Source organism: Hydra vulgaris, chromosome 11 (assembly GCF_038396675.1).
Source record: "Hydra vulgaris chromosome 11, alternate assembly HydraT2T_AEP".
Classification (NCBI taxonomy): Eukaryota; Metazoa; Cnidaria; class Hydrozoa; order Anthoathecata; family Hydridae; genus Hydra; species Hydra vulgaris.
The window spans coordinates 19,680,001-19,688,802 of NC_088930.1; the positions used below are offsets into that span (position 1 = coordinate 19,680,001).

The 8,802-nt window shown below is 21.8% G+C and overlaps 1 long non-coding RNA gene across 1 annotated transcript in view; it reads right to left on the reverse strand.

Moving 5' to 3' along the window:
• The window catches only part of LOC136087207 (uncharacterized), a 4,699-nt gene extending 2,331 nt beyond the window's left edge, over positions 1–2,368 (reverse strand). Inside the window, exons 1-2 of the long non-coding RNA XR_010641627.1 lie at positions 2,162–2,368; positions 1,558–1,640 (exon numbers count right to left, since the gene is read on the reverse strand). This is a non-coding gene — a long non-coding RNA (uncharacterized LOC136087207). The remainder of the gene's footprint in view (positions 1–1,557; positions 1,641–2,161) is intronic.
• Positions 2,369–8,802: the final 6,434 nt, after the last annotated feature.

Genomic DNA, 8,802 nt, shown 5'->3' on the forward strand with positions numbered 1-8,802 from the left:
ATAAGCATTTTAAACTATATTTTTTGGAACTTATTTTCAGAAAAAGTTAAAATAATAATAATGGTTTATCATCAAAATTATTCATTGGACATCAGATCTTGAGTCACTTTTGATCAAAAAAAGGGCCTAACCTACAAGCAATGTGATGAAAAATATCAAATATCAGTAAGTGGTGTTAGGAAGATGTGTATAAAGTATGAAACAACCGGTTCTGCTGAAAATCAGAAAAGACTTGGTCGCCCCATTAATACTTCAACAATAACCAATATCCTAATTGCACTGATAAAAAAAAAAATTCAACAATAACCTAAAGGCAGATTGTTGAAAATCTTAAACTAAATGTTTTCTATCGAACTGTATAGAGAAGACTTAATTTAAGTGGTTTAATAATTTAGGTGGTTTAAATAAACCTTATCCAGAAAAGTAAACCTCTCATTAGTTTTATAAGCAAAGAAAAACTTTTAGCATTTGCAAAACTGCATATTAACAAGTGTGAGGCATTTTGGAACTTAGTGTTATAGACTGATAAGAATAAATGTCGAATACTTGGCTTAAAAAACGACAAAGAGTTTGGCGCAGACCTTGTGATGCACTCTTAGATAGAAATTTTACAAAAACAGTCTAGCATAGAGGTGGTTCGCCTATGGCTCGGGGATGTTTTGATTCAAATAGTGTGGGACGACTGGTGAATGTTGAATGTATAATGACAGGGAAGTTGTATTTTGATTGGCTTTCAAAAAATTAATATCAATCCGTTTAAGAATTGATAGCAAATTTTTTTTTACCATGACAACAACCCTAAACACACATGCAAAGCGACACAACAGTTCTTAAAAAAAGTAAAGCTAACATCCTTAAATGGCCGCCACAAAGTCCAGACCTTAACCCTGTTGAAAATATATATGGGCAATTTTCAAATCTAAACTAATTGTAAAATAGCTTATTTCATTTAATAGAGTTACTTTTACAATGATTTAAAAAAAATTATAAATATTTTTTTTCTTGATTACAATCAAATTTTAAAAAAACATACAATTTTTGAAGTTATGTAGATTCCAATGTAAATAATTTTGTTTTTATTGTTAGAGTTCTGAACTTATCAAAAATGTTAATGCAATATGTATATATATATATATATATATATATATATATATATATATATATATATATATATATATATATATATATATATATATATATATATATATATATATATATATATATATATACTTATATATATATCTATGTATACATATATATATATATATACGTATATACATATATATATATATATATACGTATATACATATAAATATATATATAAATATATATTTATATGTATATAGTATTCATATATATACATATATATGTATATACATAAATATATATATATATATTATATATATATATAAATATATATGTATGTATATACATATATATATATATATATATATATATATATATATATATATATATATGTATATATATGTATATATATATATATACATATATATATATGTATAACTATAAACCGTCATTTTAAATCATATAATGTACTTTGTTCATAAGATGGAAACCAGTTAAAACCATATCATTTCTCTATCTTTGATCCACCAGAACTTTACTTAATAAACTTACACCTAAAATCAAATTATCATATGTCAAAAAAATTTAAACATTATTATTAAAATCAGATATGACTAATAGTTATTATTAAGTTTTATTTATTCTTCACCATATAAAAAGTTAAAGGCAAAGAGAAACACAATCATTCACTAACATAATCACTTTCATTCTTTTTTGGAGTCCTCTCTAGTTGTAAAATTAAATTCTTCGCCTACTTTTTTATCTAATAATAGATACTTATAAGTAATTATTTAGTAAAATAAATCTCAACAAAAATGTAAAAACTAAAACGTAGACCCAGTGCAAACAAATTACGATATATATCTAGGCAATCATAATACAATAAACAAACTCAAAATGTTACTTATCCCAAAATAAAAATAAGACTTATTAGATGTTTATTTGATATAGTACTTCACCGTTAATTATAGAAGTTTATTTGATATAGTACTTCACCATTAATATAAAACTAAAACAGTTTTTTTATTCATATAAAACAATTAAAATAGCAATGAGTACTGTAAAATTTAATGACCTCTAGTAACTTTAAATCTTTTAACTCTAAGCTTGTTCCATGAATAATCAATTGGAAAGCTATTATAGGAAGCTTTCATTGCATGAACACCAGTGGACAAAAATAACCAACCATCTTCTACCCAAAAACATAGAGCAACTGCCTCTGCTTCAATCTGTTTTTTAAATAAACAACTTAAGCCAAAGATTGTGAAGTCATTGTAATAGATCATCTAAAAAAAAGGCATCATTTGTTTTATTTACATATATATATAAAAATATATAATAATACATATATATATTTATATATACATATATATTTATATTATATATCTATATATATATAATATCTATATATATATAATATATATATATATATATATATATATATATATATATATATATATATATATATACATTTATAAACAAATATAGATGTTTATATGTATACATATATATATATATATATTTATATATATATGTATATATATATATATATATATACATATACACACATATATATACATATATATATACATATACACACATATATATATATATATATATATATATATATATATATATATATATATAATGTATGTATATATATGTATATGTACATATATATATATATATATATATATATATATATATATATATATATGCATATATATATATATATATATATATATATATAATGTATGTATATATATGTATATATATACATATATATATATATATATATATATATATATATATATAATGTATATATTTCTGATATATATATATATATATATATATATATATATATATATATATATATATATATATATATATATATATATATATATATATATATTCATAATTACATGCATTATTACATAATAATAAAATAAATAAAAATACATATCAAAGGTATGTGATAAATAATTAATGTTAGAATTATATATACAACACCAACTCTAAAATTAGGACTAGAAATATAAAAATTATGTATACATATATAAAATGTATATATTTCTTTTATATATATTCATAAATTTACCCATATATATATGCATAAATACATATTATTAAAATAAATAAATATGTATGATAAAGAATAAATGTTAGTATTAAATATACAACAGCAACTCTATAATTAGGACTTAATACTTTTCCTATTTAAATTAGAAGTTTTTCAAAAAAATAAAATAAAGTTTCTTATCCAAACGTGTTTTTATATAAAAAAAAATTAATAATGCATACTTTCATTATTGGTCGAAGATTTTATACTGAATATTTGCTTGATAATTAGGGTAAGGTGTTTAAAGTTTTTCAAATAAATAAAAAAATTAGTCTGTGAACAGACTAAATTTAGTCTGACTTATTATGTTTTAATAATTTTGATATTACTTAAAACATCTGAATCTTATTAAAATTAAGTGCTATTTTTATCTTAGAAATAACATATTTAATACAACTTTGCAATTTATTAAAATGGTCATTTTCAAATAAATAAATCATCAACAAAAATAACCTGAATAAACCGAATATACTCTGAGATTTATGTATATTATATACAATTTGATGCAAAATCTAAAAGTTTTAAATTAGCCGCAATAAATTATAAGAAGTTATAACACATAACTTTATCAAAATATTTTTTTTATACCATCTGCATGCATTCTATTGAGTTTTCGTTGCCTTTTATTTACGGCAAATTATTTTTGTAATGGCTAGTTAATGAGACAATAAATTTCAATGTGTCACTTCCTCAACGTTTTCAAAACAACGTTTAATTATCGTTGGCAAAATAACACTTTTTCAACGTTTTTTAAATACCACATTTTCAACGTTGGTATATGTAACGTTGAATAAGCGTTGTTTCATAAATAGCTTAAATACGTTGAAAAAGCAGCTAATGTCTAACGTTGATAAACCTTAAACTTTGCGACGTTTTTACTGTGACTATTTGCGTACTTTTTTTCAACGTTGAATAAACGCTTTTTTTTGAGAAGATAATTTAAGTTGATATGTATACGCTCATTCAACGTTGAAAATATGACGTTGAAAAGCGGTTTATTTTAAACGTTGATGAAGCATAGATTTTGAATCGTCTATAAAGTGGCTTTTTGCGTAAGTTGATTCCACGTTGAATAAACGTCTTTTTTTGAGAAGCTAAATTACGTTACAATTTCAACGCTTACTCAACTTTTAAATTTACTGCGATTTAGTATACAAAAACAAACATTGATTCAACGTTGAAAGCGCGTTGTTTTTGTGACTGCAACGCTTTTTGTACGCTGCGACCGGTTTTCAACGTTGATTCAACGCTGAAATGTTTGCTGGGACTGTTAATACTATTTTTATATATACTTTTATACTGTTTATTAATTTTTGAGTCATTACACACCTATGTTTACTAATCAAGAGTATTATTTGAAAAAAAAGTTTTTTTTTAAATTTTTAAAAATTTGATTCTGATCAACTTTAATTCTCAGATATACAAAAGCAAACAAATTTTATTTTTAAATAAAATAAAAGTAAAAGTGTCTGTTATAAAATAATAATAATTCAAGCAGTTTGTGTTTTCCATCTTGAACAGTGTGATTATTATGGTAGGGTGTAAAATAAAATTTCAAGAACATAAAGTAGTCTTTAAAAGGATTTTTTAAACATATTTTCTAAAATGTTACATTCAACTGTTTACTTAAGATTGAGTTAGCAAAAGTTGTAATTGTTTAACTAATAAAAAAAAGTGAGGTGTATCCATTAATCACTTGCCATCCCATAAATCGAGTGTGATGGCCACAATTCAATTTATTCAATTTCTAGAATGGCTTAGATGTGGACCATCTATTAATACGGTATTATTTGCTGTATTGGTTATGGTAGGGTATTTATTATACTTAGGTTGTAAAAGTAGTAAAGCTACATCCGAATCGTATCTGACTACTACCTAAGTACTGTTTATACCCAGATAACAGGTATAAACAGTACTTAGGTACTGTTCATACCCGTTATTTGGGTCTTTTAGCCAGGCACGGTCTACCCTAACGCTATTCTATAAATCAAGTCTGGCTATCTTTCAATAACACATAAGATTCGCATCAAATTTTCTAGTCAGGCAACTTTATTTTTAACGGTTTCACTTAATAGATATATAAATAAATAGAAAGCATTGTGATATAAATGATAAATTTGAAATAACAATAGGTAAATCATCAGTTTATTTATCACTTTTATTATCTTATAACACAAAAAGCAAAAACAAGTTTGTGCACAGGTTTGTTATAATAATGTTTACTCTAACAAGAACGGTAAAAGAACGTAAATAAATAATTTTTTCTTTTGATTCAATATGATGCTAATCCAGTCAATATATTCTATATTCTATTTATAGTTTAAAGACTCAACTAAACATGGGGTGAGAATCAACTAAAAGTTACTTTGAAGACCAGAAATACTTGTAAAAGATATTTTGAACAATAAAATGAATTACATTGCGATAACGATGTAATTCTTTTTATCGTTCTTTATCGTTGTATTATTTTTATCATTAAAACAACAAACAAAGTTAAAAATATCAAAATAGTTATCATTTTCATTTCCTAAAATACTGTCGGTCAAATAAAATTGATACATGCGACATGATATTAGGATATTAAAAAGAACTGATTGACTATTTGTATGTTACGGTATAAATACTCCCTTGTTTTATGTGTGTACTCAACAGTGAAGCAGCGTGCTCCCTTGTTTTATTTGTAAACAATTTAAAATAGGTATTATACATTTAGGAGATTGTCAAGTGCCAATAAAAACACAAGCAAACAAATAAAATGTCTCAACCAGACGTTTGTAAAGTCTTTGTAAAGTAAGTGCAGTAAATGAACACTCATCGAATGAGGGTGTTCATTTGGAAAGGGAGTATTTTAATTAAAACTCTTTCTCAAGCTTTTAACTTTATTACCGCCATGCTTTTATCTTCGATTTAAAACAGTATTTTACAGGGAAACTTTCTGACAGCTAGTAAAAGTATTTAATAAATGATTATATGACAGTTCTTTTTTACTTTTTAAAATTCAAAACATTATACTTTAATGAAGTTCAACACTTTTAATATTTGATTTTAATTTAATATTTAATTTAATTTTAAAATCAACTTAAATATTTTAAAAAATTTTTTTTTACTTCCCAGCAAACATGACAACGTTGAACCAACGTTTAAAACCGGTCGCAAAAGATGTTGCGGAAACGTTGACAAAGTAATCGATTTTGCAAAGATATGTAACGTTGTTTAATAGACATTGATTAAACGTTATTGCGTAACGTTAAAAAACGTTACTAAAAGACGTTACAAAAGCGTCGCAACAAAACGTTGAAAAAGTGTTACATAAAAAGCGTTGTATAAACGTCGCAACTTAACGTTGAAAAAACGTTACTTAAAAAGCATTGCATAAACGCTGTTAAAGCTGTCTATTTTGCAAGGATTTGTAACGTAGTTAGTAAAACGTTGATTTAACGTGACTCAAAGACGTCGAGTAAAGGTTGAAATATAACGTTAAATCAACGCTTAAATGCGCTGTATAAAATATCGCAAAATATTATTAAACGTAATTAAACGTGGCTATAATATATATTGAATTGGCAAAAAAAACTAAATTGTAATTTGAACTCTGCCCTCGCATTATTTCCAAAATCAAGTTTTAATACAAACAGTAATATACAATGATAAATATAAAAAGCTTAAAATATACAATTTATAGATATATATAAATATATATAAAAATATAAATATTTTCTTTAAAATTTATATGTGTGAGTGTTTGCATATATATTTATGCAATATATACAAAAATACAATTAACAGGATATCGCATCGATAGGCCAGGATATCATTGAGATACAGAATCTAAATCAAAAAACAAAACTGGTACCATTAGTAGTCTGAAAACAAATGTAAAAAAAATGTTATTAAATTAGTATAATTATTATTAAATTTAAAAAGTAAAAATAAATATATATACACACACACACACACATATATATATATATATATAACTTATTTATATATATAATTTATAATGATAGGTTCAGGTATCACTCCATTGACTAGTTTTTAACTATATGAGTGACACATAACCTTATTTAATTGAGTTTAAAAATATTTTTGTAAATTTTCATATTTTATGGTTAAATAAATGGAATTATATTGTTATGTATAAAATATATAGATAAATAAAGTACATATATATATATATATATATATATATATATATATATATATATATATATATATATATATAAATTATATGTATTTATATAAATTATATATATATATATATATATATATATATATATATATATATATATAAATTTTATGTGTATATATAAATTAAATATATATATATATATATATATATATATATATATATATATATATATATATATATATATATATATATATATATATATAAATTTAAAATATATAAAAAAACACATTTGAGGAACAAAAAATATGTAAAAATTGGACTACATTTTTGATGAATTATAAAATATTTATTGTTTTACATGGATAAAACTGAAGTAGCACCAAGTTCCAAGGGTCTTTTTCTTTTTTACTTTCTACTTTTATAAAATAATGAAAGAAACTTAAAGGAGGTCATTTTAAAGAGCATATTAAGTTATTCGAGTTTTGGTTAATTCGAAATAAATTCTTATGCCCCTATAAGAATATATATATATATAAAAACTTTGTATATATATTTATATATATATATATATAAATAAATATATATACATATATATATATATATATATATATATATATATATATATATATATATATATATATATATATATATATATATATATATATATATATATATATATATATGTATATATAAACAACTTTAAAAAGTATTCTACACAATAGAGTACTCAATGTTCCTAAAAGAAAAGAGCAATTATATTAGTAATCAAAATCACTTGACAAAAATTTTTTCCATTTAACACTGTGTTTCATCAACAAAAAAAAATTTCTGATGAATCTTTGTTGATGAAACACAGTGTTAAATTGAAAACTTTTTGTTAAGTGATTTTCTATTTACTACTAATATATATATATATATATATATATATATATATATATATATATATATATATATATATATATATATATATATATATATATATATATATATATATATATATATATATATACACAAAATTAGATTTTGTGTGTATACATATATATATATATATATATATATATATATATATATATATATATATATATATATATATATATATACAAAATTATATACGTCAGAATCTATATAACTGCAAAAGTTTTATGTTTTTTTTAAAATTTAATTTCAAAGAGAAAAAAAAAAAATTTATAACTCTTTTTAACTTAATGCAAAAGTAACTCTATTAAACGAACTTTTATAACTTACAGTTTTTCTGTCTAAAATAAAAGTAACAAAAGTAAAAAACATCTACATTTTTATTAATAAATATAATGCTTTGTCAATAACTATTTACTTAAAAGTATTACCATCAAAAATATTATGTTAAAGTTATTAACAATAAGCATTTTAAACCATATTTTTTGGAATTTATTTTTAGAAAAAGTTAAAATAATAATAATGGTTTATCATCAAAATTATTCATTGGATA